Source organism: Vulpes lagopus, chromosome 11 (assembly GCF_018345385.1).
Source record: "Vulpes lagopus strain Blue_001 chromosome 11, ASM1834538v1, whole genome shotgun sequence".
Classification (NCBI taxonomy): domain Eukaryota; kingdom Metazoa; phylum Chordata; class Mammalia; order Carnivora; family Canidae; genus Vulpes; species Vulpes lagopus.
Window position 1 is genome coordinate 19,253,242 of NC_054834.1, and position 18,506 is coordinate 19,271,747.

The 18,506-nt window shown below is 37.8% G+C and overlaps 1 long non-coding RNA gene across 1 annotated transcript; it reads left to right on the plus strand.

Moving 5' to 3' along the window:
• Positions 1-10: 10 nt before the first annotated feature.
• LOC121472369 lies at positions 11-17,082 on the plus strand. Its single transcript, XR_005982861.1, has 2 exons — positions 11-524; positions 16,912-17,082. It is a non-coding gene; the product is annotated as an uncharacterized LOC121472369 (long non-coding RNA).
• Positions 17,083-18,506: the final 1,424 nt, after the last annotated feature.

Here is an 18,506-nt window from a genome sequence, read left to right on the forward strand (position 1 = left end):
TGGGTGAGTGTGCACTAGTGGGGCCGCGGGGGGGCTCGCCGGGCTCGCTCCCTCCCTCCGCAGCTTGACCCGGTAGTGAAGGCGGAGAGAGAGGCAGGCTGGGCCGCGGGCAGCCTACGGGAGGAGGCGGCGCGGGGAGGGGACCGGCCGCCGGGAGGCCGCGGGGAGGCCGCGGGGCTGCGCGGGCGCCCGGACGCCCCGACCCGCGAGGTGCCCCGGGGAGGGCCGCGCAGGCGGGCGGGGCGCGCCCGGGCCGGGCCGGGCCGGCGTCGCCTCCGCCTCCGCCTCCGTCCCCCCCCCCCGCGCCGCACTCCTCGCCGGACTCCCGGGGCGAGGGGCGGGGGTCGGGGCAGCGCGTCCCGGGGTGGGGGGGGCGGGCTCGTGGGCTCGGGCCGCTGCCGCAGGAGGAGGCCCACGCGGGTCGGGCCCGGGCACCAGGGGCTCTGCGCGAGCTCCGCACCGCGCCGGGGCCCCGGGCCCACCGCGTCTGCAGCCGGCGGAGAGGCGAGGACCAGGGCGCCAAGGTGATGCTCATTTTCACTCATCTTAAATAGGATGTTAGTGAGTTTTAAAATTCCAGGAACTGGTAAATGAATTTCATTTGCTTTATTTCAAAATGATACGTTTGAGAAAGAAAGAAAAAGAGAGAAAAAAAGTTGCACGCCCACTCTTCTCCTTAGAGCAAAGCTTGAAAAGCACCGAGCAGTTCAGGTTTTTGATGTCTGGGATGAGGAGAGTGTGGGAGGCAAGTGCACTTGAGAACGTGCGTGCAGTCCACCCAAACAGACCAGATTTGGATTCAGGCTTTGCTGGGTAACTAGAGTATGATCTTGACCTGACTACCTGACCTTTCTGAGCCTCAGTTTCCTTATTTGTTAAATAGGATTAAAAGTACTAAGCTGATAGGACTGCGATGAGAATCAATCAGGTAATGCACACAAAGTGCTGCCTGGCACAGGTGGGAAGGCACCCAAAATAGGGATTTCCTTCCTCTTTTTCTCTCAAGTATAACTCACTATTTGGGGAAGACGGGTATTGAATTTAGTCCTAACTGGAAAAGATTTTAAAGAAAGATGAATTATTTAAACCTGTGTCTTTTTTACCCCCCTTGGGAAGATGGATCCACAGTGAGTTGGCTCTTGCTGATGAGGATTATTCAGCGAGCCAGGGGCAGTGTCAGGATCTGAAATCAGAGCTGAAGGCAATGCCCAGGAAGGGGCAAGACTTTGGGGAACATGGCCCAGTCTCACCCAAACAAGTTGGGGTTTAGCACTATGAGATACAGACCTACATGGAAATTAAAAATGAAGGCTGAATATGTATTTTCAAGCACCAATTGCAAACTGACACGTATGGGTAAATACTAATATTTATCAAGTTCTAACCACGTGCCAAATGTACTATAGGCTTTACATTTGTTTCTCCCAACATCCTAATAAAGTAGATATTGTTAATCATCCCCTTTTACAGATAAGGAAACTGAGGCATACAGAGATTAACTTTTGCAAGACCTCGAATTTAGTCAGTGCTGAAGCTAATATTAACACCCAAGTGTTTTGGCTTCAGACGTCATCTCATTCACTGCATTGTGCTCTTCTCATGCACTTACCATGTGATCAGTCCATTGTGTCTCCAGAGGTCAGGTCCGCAGTTTATTGTAAGAGTAATTAAGGGGGAAAATGGAGTCGGAGTTTGGCATAAAAGCATTTCCCCCTCAATAGCTGAGGAGAGTCATTGAGGTACAGGCCAACAATTCAGTGCCTCTCAGTTCCTTATTCATCTTCTCTGCCCTGAATTGTGATATTTAGAGCTGGAACCTATAAACATTGCTTTGTTCTCAGTTGGCCCAGTGTTGGGACGTGTCAGTAGAAGGTGCTGGAGGGACACTGCATAAAAGGAGAGAGGCCTCTTCTTGGTACCAGTGCTTTTCCTCTTGTGGCCTGCTCAGTGAGGGGCTTTCTGGCCAGTGGTGTGCAAGAGACCAGTGTTTTCACTACTTTCAGGAAGTTTGGCTAGTTCCCCAGTGTGTGGCTTCCCAGTAAGCCTTGCTGGCGTCCCAGTGGGTGGATTCCTAGCAAGTTTCACCGACACCTCAGCTGGTGGTTTCCTCACCAACCCAATCTGTGACGCTTCAATGGATTTCGTTTACCATTAGTTGGGCCACAGCCACATTATCTCCAATACGGTCTGACTCACTAGCTTGGTAGCATAGAGGAGAGGAATGGGGAGAAGGGTTCTTCTAGTTTACTCCCTGAGCTGTGGGGTACTTTGTCACGGCCCGGAGGTCCTGGTGGCCCCCTGCACCACTACTGTGTCTGTTGGTGGTCTCCTCTCCTAGTAGTCACTCCCTTTTCACCAGCTAATAATCCCTCATATTAGCTTTTCCTTGTTTCAGTTATTGTGTCATTTCTGTCTCCTGCTTGGATCTTGACTGCCTAGGCGTAGAGGAATCCTGGAAAGCCATCTAGGGACTTGGAAATCCGGATCCTGCCGATAGCAATACAACAATGACTCACTTAACCTCTCAGAACTTGTCCCCTCATCTGTAAAAAGAAGGCGATGATACATATGACAAGGTTGTGTTAGCATCATGTAGAATGTGAATGCATTTTAAATTCACTTAACTGTGGTAGCAGGAAAGAAGATGGGGATATTTTCCTTAAAAAGAAAACTCACATGTGTTCTGAGGACTTGTTAGATTGTTTCCTGGGAGTGAAGACACAGCATTTTCTGTTAGATATATTGCCATCAGATAAATATGTTATTGGTTGCTGGGTGACTTTGCTAACTTTTCAGGATAAAAGCACATAGTAGCGACTCCCAAGTTGTTCAGGTTTCCAGCACTATGAAAAATATGACTGAAATTACAGTAGTTTTGAAATGCTAGATTCAGATTAATTTGATTACTTCCTATTCTGGTATCCTTCACATTTTGCTTCATCTCTTCTTGTCTCCTTTTCCCTTTCTGAGTTTGATGCCTGTGTCGAGAAAGAACCATGTCACTGCTGAGCACTCTGTGCAGAATATGGCACTAGATTTTGCATGCTATTAAAAATAGTTTAGGAATCTTAAAAACTGAAGAAAGAAAAGCATTCTCATCACTTTGCACATTCTCCAGCACAGTGTAAATGCCGAGAATTCACCTAATGACAGATATGTCCAAAGTGATGTTGCATAAAATTACGTTATATGGCTACCACCTTAATTTGATTTTTATCTTCAGTACTAAACGATTGTCTCTTTACACACACAGTAATGTCTTAAGGACGTGGAATGCAGAAGAGCATATTGATGAAGAAAAGACAGAGTGATCTTAGTGAGGACGGAGGTTAAGAAAGAAGTCAGACTCTTCAAGAGTGTAGGCCAAGGTCTGAGAGGTTTTACTGGTGATGATAGTGGTAGGAGGAGAAACTTGACCCACTCCATAATTTGTCTGTGGCCATTCCTATTATTAAACCCCCTTTTACTTCTCCTTCATTTATTCACACACAAAAGTGCTAACCCATACTTATAAGGTAGATTTATTTAGCATAATACCAATGGGACGCCTGGGTGGCTCAGCAGTTGAGCGGCTGCCTTCCGCTCAAGGCGTGATCCCCAAGTCCAGGGATCGAGTCCCACATTGGGCTCTCTCCATGGAGTCCGCTTCTCCCTCTGCCTGTGTCTCTGCCTCTCTCTCTCTCTCTCACTCTCTCTCTCTGTGTGTATCGTGAATAAATACATAAATCTTAAAAAAATAATAATGATACCAAGCTTCTCAGACTTTTCTATCAAAATATCTTAACGATGATATACTCACCCACACCCCCAGCCAAGAGTAATCTTATTTTTTATGAGTAATCTTATTTGAAGTCTTTAGTTTTTATCTAAAAATTCATACGAATTTTCTATTCTGAAGTCAGTTTATATTTATATGGCTATAAAATATGATTTCCCCCCACACGTTACCTATAAGATGTTCCAGGAGGATTTACTGTGTTTCTCTGCTGGTTTCGTGGCCCAGCCTAGTGACTCCGTGGGTCCCTATGGCTTAAGTACAATGACTGGATACATAAGCCCAAGTCCTGGAGAGAGAATTTGGGCTAGAAAGATAGATGTGGGGACACTTTGAAACCTTGGCTCTTTAGCCTTACCCAGCACTGTGCTAAACATAAAAAGAGAGAAACCCTGAACTCCAGTTTACAAAATATTTTAGAGGGCAGAGAAGAGAGGAAGGATCAGTGTAAAAAGATTATATTGCAAGGACAGGATTGAATGTTGAGAAATCAGTCTTTTTGAAGTTAACGAAGGGAAGGTTCAGGGGCTGAGATGCCGCCAAGCACTTGTACAGAATTGCATATTTCATTTGTGTCTTACCAACTTGCATTATAGTGCTGATTCTCCTCACCTGAAAACCTCAAATATTTTGATAACTGTAAGTTTTAGGTTTATATCAATTAAATTTACAGAGAAGGGCCAGAACTGTTTCATGTAAGTCTAGATTTACTGTTTATGATTGTGCTTCTGCATTTCTTAGAACCATATTATTATGTTTTAGTATCGGTTATAATATTGGGATGGAGTATATGGTTCAGAGGCTCCACATCTCAGGGAATTTCTCTCAAATGACACTAGGAATTAGTCACCAAGCCCTGTGCAAAAGATCTGGAAATAGGTAAAATGTGACTACTTAAGTCTGTGAGGGTATTAGATCATTTTAATTGCGAGAAAGTTCTGAATGATGTGACTTTGGTCCTTATTAAGCAGCATTTTGTGTGAAGTGCCTGGTGAAAGAGAACCACAAAAACATTTAAATAATTGCTTCACCTTAAACAGAGTTCACAATGCGTGGAGCAATTCAACTGGCTCAATAAAAGAAAACGTGATAATATTTTTTGTTGTCGTTCTGTGACTTTAAAGTCATGGCAGTATTTTTTGGTAAATGATAATGGGTACTTTAGTGAAAACTCAAGCTTGATACTTTTGCTACCTATTCAACATATGCACAACACACAACAGGTAATACTGTATTTGGATCTGGAAACCTATACCTTTTTATGCAGAGTGCTATCAGGTATACTTCTTAAATGTCAGTATCTGAATTTATCTTTCTTTTTATTGTTTTGCTTCTTACTTAATTCTGTGCCTGTCAAACTTTTATCACCAGTTCACATTCTACTAAACTCAAAAAAGTTATTTTCATACCTTTTATACTTTTAGGCCCTTCTTACCAGACTTTTTTTAAAACTCTTCAGAAATTCAGGTACTTCAATTTCATGCCATCAAGTAGCTATATGTGGTGCCTTCTTTTTCTTATTTGAGTGAGTAGTTCAATTCCTGTCACTTTATACTTTGTAATTCTAAATCTTTTAAAACCATCTTGCCATTTTTTTTCATTCATTCATCCTTATAGAAAACTCTATAAAATAATCTCTTACTTTCTAGTTGCTTTTCTCTCATATTATTATCCTTTCTCTTTCCCAAATGCACATCTAAATTTATCCTTTTTTTCCATAATAGATCTTCAGTTTCTCATCAATTCGCATCATAAATTTTAGAATAAAATACCCTACATGTATTTTTAACATGATATCTACTGCCCATATTCTAATCTTGCCTATTTTTTAATCATTTTTGTTGTTAATTTAAACTGACAATAATTTCTATTACAAGGAATAAGCATGGATCCCTGGGTGGCGCAGCGGTTTGGCGCCTGCCTTTGGCCCAGGGCGCGATCCTGGAGACCCGGGATCGAATCCCACATCGGGCTCCCGGTGCATGGAGCCTGCTTCTTCCTCTGCCTGTGTCTCTGCCCCTCTCTCTCTCTCTGTGACTATCATAAATAAATAAAAATTAAAAAAAAAAAAAAAGAATAAGCACAAAGGGATAGCATTATCATGGACTTGATTTTATCAGTAGTGAACAATCTTTAGGCATAAAGAAAATTAGGAAAGAAAGTCAACATATTCTATTTTGAGATAGTACGGAACAGTCAGATGTGTTTTCTAGTCTTTGGAAAAGCACATTTATTCAAAGAAAACTTCATTATGTTTCCTCCGCCAGATTGCTGAGAAACAAAAATGCTGATGAACTATTGGAGGCAATGAGAATATAATTATAATCATACTGATATTAATAATTTGGGGTTTTTTTTCCCAAGATTTTATTTATTTATTTATGAGAGACAGAGAGAGGCAGAGACACAGACAGAGGGAGGAGCAGGCTTGCTCGAACCCCGGACCGAGGTCAAGCTCTGAGCCAAAGGCAGACGCTCAACCACTGAGCCACCCAGGCGTCCCTAATTTTAATAATTTTGAAGCCTCTCCAAACACTTTTCCGTGTAGTGTAGTTTGCTTTTAACCATTCTGAATGTCATGTATGCTTTTCAGAATATGATGAATGCTAGTGATCTTATCCTGTCCTTCTGCCCTCCCGTAGATGCACATATACATGTAATCTTCCAAATATTACATATCACTTCATGTAATTTATAAATTTGCTGAAGCCCAGTCATTTGCTTGGATATGGAATTGTTTGGAAGTCCAGCATAGGGCGCCTGGGGGGTTCATTTGGCAAAGCGTTTGCCTTCGGCTCACGTCATGATCCCAGGACCTGGGGTAGAGCCCCACTTCTGGCTCCCTGCTCTGTGGGGAGCCTGCTTCTCCCTCTCCCTGCCACTTGCCCTGCTTATGCGCTCTCTCTCACTCTTCTCCCTCTCTGTCAAATAAATAAAATCTTTAAGAAAAAGAAAATTCCAGCCTAAATAAATCTCTTCTGTAGTTTTTTATTTAAGTATAATCAGCTGAAAGTAATCTTGTCTACTGAACTCCTATGAAATGCTACATGATCCTTTTCATGACATTTCTTTCTGCCTTTTATTATAACATTAGATTTATCTCAGCCTCACATCTAAGCTAAAACTTCTTTGAGAGCATGGCTAATTTTTGTATTCCTGACAGAGGTTGAATGAATAAAGGAGAACACAGTGCTAGGGAAAAAAGAAACACATAACATACATATAATTTACTATGAAAATTTATCTATTATATTAAGCCCAGAATTAACCGATGCTACTAAAGTAAGCCCAGAATTTAAAAATGTATTTCAAAAGATCAAAGCAGCCAGAGGTTTAAGAAGCTGTTAATGTTTTGAGACAGTTGTCTCCCATTTTGGCTATTGAGAAGCTTTGTTAAAGAAGGACTCTAAGGTTCTTTAAGAGAAAATTGTAGTTTAAGATGGGTCATAGAATAATTTGAAATCATTTAATTCCCTTAGACCATCTTAATCTTCCAACTTACCTCAATTAAATTATAGGGCAATTCAGAGGTTTGGCAAGCCATTCTCTGTAAACTCTGAAGAGAGGTGGACTTCAGAGGAGTCACTAGAAGATGGATAAAAAGCAAAGCTATCATGTGCTTTCAAAAGAATGTACTCCACAAACTATAGACCACAAAAATTAGGACAAGAAGAGAAAGAAGTGGTAACACGAAGCTAGCTAGCATGGCTTCATAAAGAACAAGCCAAATGCACATTTTTGTTGATAAAGCATGACTTGCTTGTTAGTGGGTCCATTTTAGCTAAATCATTAAGCATTAATGCCATCACCTCTTTTCTAATATCGGCAATGAATACTCAGGTTCCCATCATCAGTGTAATATCTTCAAGTGACTTCAGCTTGCAAATGCTCTGTTAGCACATTCTCCACATCTGGCTTTACCAGGACTGCACATAACAGGCCTATTACTTAACTCTCATCAGCACTTTTAATATCTCATATGCTCATTCGGTCAACTGCTCCCATTATTGCCTCATTTTAATTTTGTGGGATCACTCCTGATCCTTTTTCAAAACATCTTCTAAGCCTTTTCTTAAGTAATTCACTGACTTTAAAGATGTCAGGTATTTTAAGACCACTGTCACAATTTTAAGATTATAAATGTATAAATGCAAATTTAATCAATAGCTGTTCAATGCAAAATATACTTTGTGTAAAAAAAATATACTATGAGAAAGCAAATATGAAAACCATGCATTTTAAAATTTTACACAAATGTTTAATAGATTTCAGACTGTGTTATTTAAAAACAATTATGAATATTTTACCCACAGTTAATATTGTGATACTGGTCTGTTAGTTATATTTGGTCTGTATTTAAATGAATCCCTCCCAGTTTTGAGACTTAATGAAAGAATTTGCATATACTAAAGTCTTTTAGAGTATAATGAGTGCCATTTTATTTCTTTTAAAGATTTTTATTTATTTGAGAGGGAGAGCAGGAGCATGACGTGGAGAGGAGCAGAGGGAGAAGGAAACCTGAGCAGGGAACCTGATGCAAAGAGGGGGATCAGTCCCAAGACCCTGAGATCATGACCTGAGCTGAAGGCAAATACTTAACCAACTGAGCCACCCAGGTACCCCAGTAATGACTGCCATTTTAATAAAATTTCAAAATTTTGAGAAGATGTTTTTATTACAATATAATTATGCTTCCTACTTTAGGCCATATTTAAATTTTTATTTCTATTGTCAACAGTGTCTTGATAGAACTAGAAATAAAGAAATAATTCTTTCATTTAGTAGCAATACTTTGAGGATTTTTGGGGACTTTTTTAAAATATTTTTTTTATTGAAGTTCGATTTGCAGGCATATAGTATGATACCCAGTGCTCGACTCATCAAGTGCCCTCCTCAGTGCCCGTCACCCAGTCACCCCATCCCCCTGCCCGCCCACCTCCCTTTCCACTACCTGTTGTTCATTTCCCAGAGTTAGGAGTCTCTCATGTTTTCTCTCCCTCTCTAATTTTTCCCACTACAGGGGAAAGGAGGAAAAATGAGTGAGGGTTGTTTTTTTTTTTTTTTTTTTTTTTTTTTTCTAAATCAGAATTGAAGAGGTAAAGGGTCTTCTGCACTTGGTAATTTGATTGGGTGACTGCAAGAGTTCAGGGACTCATGTCTTACAGACCACAAGAAGAATAAACATTGCATTTTCCTCTTGAAGGCCCTAAAATATTTTAAAGGATGTCAGTTTATATTGAAACATTCCCTGGAGCTCCCACTTTAGCAAGAAGCTAAATAAAAGAAGTTTTAAGTTTTCCCAATACTAATGGAGATTTACTTTCTAGCCCTTTTCTCTGGAGACAAATGTAGGTCTCTCCTCAAGGGTAGGAAGATTTGCACATGATTCTAAAGGCTAGAAATACCTTTTCTGCTCTCTCCAAAGTGCTTCAGTATGTTTTGTCATACTGCTTGATGATTTTGCATTAGAGATTTATCCTTTTTGAGATAATAAAATACAAATATCTCTGAAAGGTTTTCTTCTACTTTAGTCATATTCAAATGGCTACTAGTGAACAAAATGTGTTTATATGGTACAGGATAAAAGGAAGATTGCCAGCCAACAAATCCCTAGAGTCTGTACTACATTAAATGTTGCTTAGCAATTTCCACAATTTTCTCAGTCTAGTTTACTAATAAAGACATTAGAAATCAAGGGTAGGTGCATATGTTACATGAAGTTGTGAAAGTGGTATTTATTCTATGCTTCTAATCTCTCTATATTGATTAAAAAACGAAGGAAATGGCAGGTTTAGGTGCTGTGGTAAGGTGGCAATAATTTATGTGGATAATATAGAAAGGTGTTTCCTAGGAGATAATTTTTATTTATTTTTTTCTTTAAAAAATTAATTTTATTTGATACAGAGATACAGAGCTCGTGTGTGCAGGGGGGGGTTGGAGGGGGCAGAAGGAGAAAATCTCAAGTAGACTCCCCACTGAGTGATCTCAAGACCCTGAGATATCTTGACCTGAGCTGAAACCAAGAGTCAGACAATTAACTGAGCCACACAGGCACCCCTCCTCCTAGAAGGTATATTTTAGGCAAGGCCTTAAATGAGGTATAACACCCAGTTATGAAAAAAATCTGTGGGAAGGAATTTTCAGACAGAGAGAAAAGAAGTATTTAGGACCTGAAGTAGTAAGGAACGTGACTTGTCAGAGACTAGGTAATTTTCATTTACATTATTTTATGCATTTGATTTTACTACTCTTAGGTTAGTCTATATAAGGGCTTCCACAAATTAGACCCTGCTTGAAATTTAATTCTCTCCTGATCCTTTCTCATCATGCTCCATGCTAGTCGGTGCCTCTGTGACTTTGTATAAGCTGTTTCTTTTGTTGAATAGCCTCTCATTCATTTGTTCTTGGCTGATAAACTGACTCATCTCCTAAATTGCATTTCAAGCACTCCCTCTTTTAGGAAGCTTCCTCTCATTCTCTTTTGCCCACCATCCATAGTTACTCAAGTAACTTGACTTGTGCACTTGAGACACAGCTTTACATTTATTGATTTACATGTCTGCTTTTATCACTAGTGGGTTTCTTTAGGACAGAGACATTGTTATAATTCATCCCTAGTACATATGGTCTGCCATAGTAGTGGTAATATAGTATATAATATTAGTAGTATATAGCAGACACTCAGTAAATCGTTGTTAAACAAATTAGTGGGATATCTTTTTGGTTGTTTAACTTAATATGATAATTGTCTTCAGAACAGTTTCCATGACATACTTATGATAATTAATAGCTATAAACTAACTCTTCACTATATTCTATAGCCACTAGGATGTTTATCATTTCATTTCAAAGCAAAAAGATGTTAAATAGAGTTTATATTTAATGCAAACAACACTCATGGAAATATTCTGAAAAGATTAATTTCTGGCATACAGTTTTCAATTCAGTTTTTTGTTTAGCATATTTGTAATAGATTTTGAGCCTACTCTAAAAAATGTTGGCATTGAGAACTAGGTAGTATTTAATGAAAATCATGATTTAATAGCATGTTTTATGTGGTTTGTTTTTTTTTATGTTTACTTAATTTTTTTAAGGATTTTATTCTTTCACGAGAGACACAGAGAGCAAGAGACGCAAAGACATAAGCAGAGAGAGAAGCAGGCTCCCTGCAAGGAACCTGATGCGGGACTCGATCCTGGACCCGGGATCCTGCCCTGAGCCAAAGACAGATGCTCAACCATGGAGCCACCCAGGCGTCCTGGCTTGTTTCTTTTTAATTTAGAGTAGTACAGTTATATTTGAGATCTTCATTACATTTTATTTACCAGAACTCAATGTTCTTTCTTAACTTGGAAACTAAGGGCTTTTCCAATTCTTAAACGCCTGGCAGAAGTAGAATAGCTGGATGAGAACCTGGGAAGAGAAATTATGGAGGATGTGGCGAAAAAGTGGGAGGAGAATATGGACATTTTGGCAGCACCAAACTTGAAGAGATGACAGAGGGTATAGCATTAAAGTAACCATGCAGAATTGGAAATACATGACTTAGCGCTTCCCCTGCCCCAGGAAATTTCAAGTATACTGGCACGTGCTCAGTGTCTCCAGAGGTGTCTGAGTGATTGGCCTATGTTCTAGGCTTTATCCTAATCAGGAAGATGCTTCCACCCTCTTGGTTCTCCTTGACGTCATTAGGGATACAAATGTGCGATGCAAATTTATTGAATGAACTAAGCTAATGAATAAATACATAAGCCTTTAATATCAGTCACCTATTTATTTGTCTTTAAAGTTTATATCAATACATGCTCCTAGATTCTTATTTCATATAATGGGATAGAATCTACTACTAATATTCTTTGTTTTGATGCTCAAATGATTTGCTTTGCCCTGTAGGGGCTCCTTCAAGATGGTTTGCTTATCCTTTTGAAACATGCCTTTGATTATTTGAATACTTTTTTGCTTCCTTATATAACAAAATATTACAGTTTTTTCTTGCTCTTTCTCTTCCTCAGTTCTAGAATTTGCCATCCCCCTACCCCCAGGGAACCCTATTCCTTTTAGTGGAGAATCATATTTAGAAACCAAGATACGAAATTTTGGCTTAATTGTTGTCATTAGTGGTTCATTATTTCTAAGCCCCTTCAGTGGGCAGAACTAGGAAATGTATATAGAGGCATTTCAAGTATATTTATATATATTAACAACACATATATTAAAAAATTATTTCAAACTGATACTTCCAATTAACATCATAAGTCCCTTTACTTTTTATCAGAAGAGAGAAATCACTGGCTTAACATGAACAAAACACTAGCATTTGGGAGATTTTTTTTTAAAGATCTTATTTATTTGAGACAGAGAGAGAGAGAGAGAGCAAGAAGGCACAACTAGGGGAAAGGGCAGAGAGAGGGAGAAGCAGACTGCCAGCTGAACAGGGAGCCTGACTCAGATCTCAATACCAAGACCCCAGGATCATGACCTGAGCTGAAGGTGGATGCTTAACCAACTGAGCCATCCAGGCACCCCAAAATACTAGCATTTTTGAAAGAACAGTATTTGTTACCTATATAAAATGGGCCTGGAAAGTAATAATATTGATCTCATACAAAGCCCACTGAAATATGTTTCATTAATATTTAAACATAATGTATATTAGAATCTTAGATATCAGAGGGAGAGGGAGACATTTTCAGAATTGTGATCTAGATGTTATACAATAGACTCTTGCAGTGTTGTTCTGGATCTGTGTTAGAATAGAAAAAGAGATCGTGGGGCAAAAACTTGTCTTAATCCTTCAAATGTTGTTAACCACATAGAGAAAGCATATTAAGCATACATTACACCCAGAATCTTGAAATGAATGCATATTTATGAGAGGAATATAGACAAACAAAGAAGTGGTACAATGAGACACTGACATAATGCACTACCTACTTGGGAAAAATACTTGTGTTTTCTCTTTGGATAAATACAGATACAATACTAGCCATTCCACTTAGCAGTAACTTGACTACCAACATGAATAACTTGTTCAGAGATGAAGAGGAGGAGTTGTGAACATCTAAACATTAGGATTTGCATCATAATAGTGCTAGGACTACATATTCTAACAGAATTTTCTCCCAGCATGTCTTGGAGAACTTTTATCCAATGGTCTGTGTCTCCCCTACTAGTTTGAAAACCAAAGCCTCTCTCCTTGTTTTACTAATCCCAAAGATTAATTCAGTAGAAGTCCATGATTTTTCTTTACTGGTTCCTTTGCTTTATCTAGAAAAATAAAATGTAAAAAATATAATTTGGCAGGTTGAAATGTGTTTTCTGTAGTATAGTAAAACAAAGAGTCTCATTTTAATACTGCATCATATATGCACTTGCTAAACGTTGCATTGTAATGAATTAATGACCATAAAATAATGTAAATACATATGTATATATTTGTGTAATATGTGTTAGCTTCAGAAATCATTTTTTAAAAGTGAATACCTAAGGGGTACCTGGGTAGCTCAGTCGGTTAAGTGTCTGACTCTTGAGCTCAGCTTGGGTCTTGACCTCAAGGTCACTGAGTTCAAGCCCCACTGAGTTAAAAAAAAAAAAAAAAGTGAAGACCTGAAGAAGCTATGACTATAATTTAAAAAATGTTTTGACCAGTGTTAGAAGGAAAAATTAATTAACAACAATTAAGGACTTATTATGTGATATACACCATGTGTATTGCATCTTATTTAATTATCAAACAATATATTTGCTAAAGCTGCCATTCCCCCATTTTATGGAAGAAGAAACTGAGATTACATACTTCATTAAACTTGGTCAACTTCTTGTAACTAATACTAGTGCTTGGATCAAGCCACATATTTTTGACTCTAGACCCTATATTCTCTTGAGGTCATCACATAAAGCTTTTCACTGCCCCTGCCCAAAAACAACTTTTGCTAAATTGATTCTTTGCTTCTTGATCTGTAAAAGAAGGATGTTGGCCTCTCTTAGTGATCTCCATGTTTTTAATAAGCAATAAATAACATTCACCACACATAATAGTTTCTCTGTTCTATATTCATTATTGCAAAACAACTATGGCTCAGTGATGCTTTGAACTCAGTTTCAATTTTATAATTTAAAACACATTTGTATACATATGAAAATACCAGTTGTGACAAGAGAATAGAGAGCTTTGTTTTGAAAGTAATTTGTAACTGACAGTTGACCATAGATATATTGCAAAGGTGGGGGCCACATACAGGGGTAAAAGTTGGCCTGGAGTTATTTTTTTCTATTTCTTTCTCTTGTAAAACAGTTGTAGCCGTTACACATTCTTACTGAAGTAGAATTAACATACAGTGTTACATTCATTTCAGATGTACTATATGATGATTCAGCAATTCTGTACATTACTCAGTGCTTATCATGATAAATGTACTCTTAATCCCTCTCATCTATTTCACCCATTCCCCTTCTCTACCTCCCCTCTAGTAACCACTAGTTTGTTCTTGTATTTAAGAGTTTGGTTTTTTGTTTGTCTTTTTTTATTTGTTTGTGATTCAACAATTTTATACACTACTTAGTGCTCATCACAATAAATGTACTTTATTTCACCCATCCCCAACCCACCTCTGTAACTACCAGTTTTTTCCTATATTTAAGAGTCTGGCTTTTTTTTGGGGGGGTGGGGTCTCTTCTTTTGTCTTTGTTCATTTGTTTCTTAAATTCTACATATGAGTGAAATCACATGGTATTTGTCTTCCTCTGATTTATTTCACTTAGTGTTGTATCCTCTAGGTCCATCCATGTTGTTGCAGATGGTGAGATCTCATTTATTTTTATGTTCCTCCACATTATATTTATCCGTTCATTATGAATGGACACTTGGGTTGCTTCTATATCTTGGCTATTGTAAATAATGCTGTAATAAACATGAGGGTGCCTGAAGTCATCTTAAATGAACTCTATCCTAGAGTTAGGATAGAAAAAGGACTGCCTAATAAGCAATGGGATTCCAAAAGACAGTCTGTGAAGACATGAACCTGCTGAGAACCAAATCACAGTGAACTGTAGGTGAGAGATGCCTACCAATAAATGGAGAGAGAAGTAAATAGTCTGAGGAATCCTGCAAGGAACTGAAACACTGTGCAAGGGGGAAAAAAAAAAAAAAAACAGAACAAGCCCCAGCTTTGATACCTGTCAAACTAGACAGCAATGATGGTGACCAATAAAAGTACCAGCAGGCAGGAGTTTTCCTACACCCTCACCTCTCCACCATCTTGAACCCTGTTGTGATCAGAATCAGTGCAAGTTAACAATTGATACAAAGAAAGACAAGTTGGGAAAATAGAGGAATATCTATCCAAGCCATACTGTATACTGCAGGCCTGCCTTCTGTTGCATGACTGATTAGGTGAGTGCAGAAGCTTTAATTTTAAATGAAGCTTGTAGTTTTTATTATACTCTGGCTGTACCTATCACTTTCAGAATTGAAATAGTTTAAGTAACTAGAGTACCAGTGGGATTTTTATTATTTAAGACAGCTGTGGGACACCAACCAAGATTTTATCCAGGGGAAGGAAAAGAATTACCCTATGGAGCACACTTTAATGGACATTATGAGACAAAAAGTTACTTAATGATTTCATTTGGCAATTCCGTTCCTTCAGAATAGCATCATAGATTTATATATCCATGTATCATATGTCAAAACATACACATTTATCTTTATATGTGCATGTATCATATGGAACACGTTGCCTTTTGCAAAGTTTATTGTTTTTTAGAAATTCTTACTTGATTATTCCCTTTATATTCTCTCTACCTAAATTCTTTAGCTATAAGCAAAGAAGGGTCAAGTTTTTATATACAATATTCTATGTTTTTCTTTATAATTGGAGAAAATATTTTATCTAAACACATGTGCCCATGATACATGACACCCCATCATATTTGCATGTGAATGTTTATAAAGTGCAAATCATCTCAAATCACAGGATCAGAATTAGATTTAAAAAAATGTATTCAATAAGATGTGTAAGATGAGATAGAATTAATTCTAATTGAATTCACAGAGGATTTGAAATTAGATGTAAATCTGTAATATTGTGTTATATTAAGTATGAATTAGTATTTGATTTGCATTCAGAAAAATGTACTATGTTCACTTCTGAGAACCATTTAGACAGAACATTAGAACAGATATCTGATCTTTATTTTCTCTTCTTCCCCTGCCACCTAAATTTTATTGAAAAGTCTGTCCAACCTGATTATCAATATTAAAGACTAGTTTTGAGAAATCTGGAGAAATTAACAATTACATTTTAGTCAGGGATAGAATACAGTAAGAAGTATTTTTATGTATTGAAAACAACGTCTCTCAAGAGGTAAAAATTTTAATACCTAAACACCTAACAAATGCTGAATTTTAGGTATTAAGGCTAGAAAAGATACACAGAACACAAGAGTTTCTTGAATAAATGTTCCACATTTAGCTTAAAGAATTCATTTAGAACTTGGGCATTAAAGAAATGTTATTTGAAACTGATATTGGTGATTAACTTAGAAAATCTTTAGAATTTGGATTTAGGTCCTATGATTCAGAATTTAGGTGTTATCCAAAGGAGATTAGTATTGGACCCTAAATCTACCATTTAATGAGGTGTATTAAAAAAATTCTGGCATTAGAATAAAAGCTATGTGATGTCATTCTTACTACTATGATGTAGGTAATAAAGTTTATAAAATGTGTATTTATATTATTTCATTATTTACCTTGACTATTCATAAAAAATAAAACCCCCAATTATAGCATAAATGAATAGTTATTAATATTTAGTATTTGAAAATTGAGACTGCTTAACATTACTGGTTGTAATTATATAGCATTCTGAATTCAGTGAATCCTCTGACAGTTCTAATTTCCTACCTAAGAGCTCTTCTCTGCTACTCCCTTGCTGACAGGACCTCTTTTTGTTCAGGTTGGCAATGTTCCCAGATAAAATACTCACCTCCTCAGTTTCTGTTGCAGCCAAGGGTTGCAAGGTAACAAGAGTGTAGGCAATGAGATACAAGTGTATTTCTGTTAGAGATTTTTGGTATTACTTTTGTTTTCTAATTAATACAGACACTCTTTTTGTCCTTTTCTCTTTCTCCAGCCTACAACACAACTGAAGAGGGAGAAGCCATCATGCCTCTATGATTAGACAAGTCTGAAGATAAAAGCTTCACTGTGAGGATAATGGAACAAAGTGCTAGAATGGGCCTGCACTCCCTTGCCTTAGACTTGTTGTGGAAGGAAAATAAAATGCTGTTACAAGTTTAATCCACAGAGATGGGCTTCTGTTTCCTGCATTTCAATACATCACAGTTCATAAATTTATATAATTGGCAAAAGTATCCATTTTAAAGATTAACAGATACCTAACTCTCAGTTAAATCTCAGAAAAATAGATTTTTATTCCGTTGTGATTTTGAAATTGATCTCTCAGTCTTTCAACCATCAAACTATTAAATACATTTAAACATTGTTATTCCTTGTTAGAGTGAATCCTGTTATTTTCTAAGCGTATTATTGTATGTGTGCCCACACGCAGGTGTGTGTGTGTGTGTGTGTGTGCGCGCGCGTGTATATGTACATATACTCAGGGAGCCCGAAGGAACCAATATTTATTTTATGAGGCACACAATGCTAGTTATCCCTAACTCATTCTTTTCTCTTTTTTTTTAGATTTTATTTATTTTTTGAGTAAAAAAAGGGGCAGAGGCAGAGGAGAGACAGATTTTCAAGCAGACTCCACACTGAGCGCAGAGCCCAATGTAGGGCTCCATCTCATGATCCTGAGATCATGACTTGAGCCAAAAACAAGAGTCGGACAATTAAATGACTAATTCAGATGCCCCCTTCTGACTCATTCTTTAAGCCTCTGCATTCAATACCCACTGCCTTCGGGAATAAATCCTTATACAACCCGTTAAAAATGATCTAATGATTTATCTTCGATTTATCATTGGAGGTTTATGAGTGTGTGTGTGTGTGTGTGTGTGTGTATGTGTGTTTTGACCCATTTACTTGTTTGTATACCTACTTTCTTGAGGTTTGTATCATAAATGAATGCTAAATTTTTGTCTAATGCTTTTTTCTGTATCTATTGAGGGTACCGTGTGATTTTAATCATTTCATTGATGTAGTATATCACACTGATTTGTGGATGTTGAACCATCTTTGCATCCCTGGAATAAATCCCACTTGATATGGCATATGATCCTTTCAATGTATTGTTGAATTCAGTTTGCTAATATTTCATTGAGGATTTTTGTATCTATATTAATCCATGATATTAGCCTGTAAAGTTTATTTGTGGTGTCCTTGTCTGATTTTGGTATCAGGATAATGCCAGCGTAATGAAATGAGTTTGAAAATGTTCCCTCCTCTGATATTATTTTGAAGAGTTTAAGAAAGATTAGTATTATTATTCTTTAAATCTTTGGTAGGAAAAAAGCAAAAAAATCTTCTGGAAAATTCACCAATGAAGCCATCTGCTATGGACTTGGGTTTTTGGGAGGTTTTTGACTACTGATTCAGTCAGCCTCTTTGAAAATTAGTCTGATGTTGAGATGTTTTATTTCTTCATTATTCAGTCTAGGTAGGCTGTATATTTCTAGGAATTTATCCATATCTTATATGTTGTTCAATCTGTTGGCTTATAAATGTTCATGCTACTCTCTTTGATCCTTTATATTTCTGTGGTAT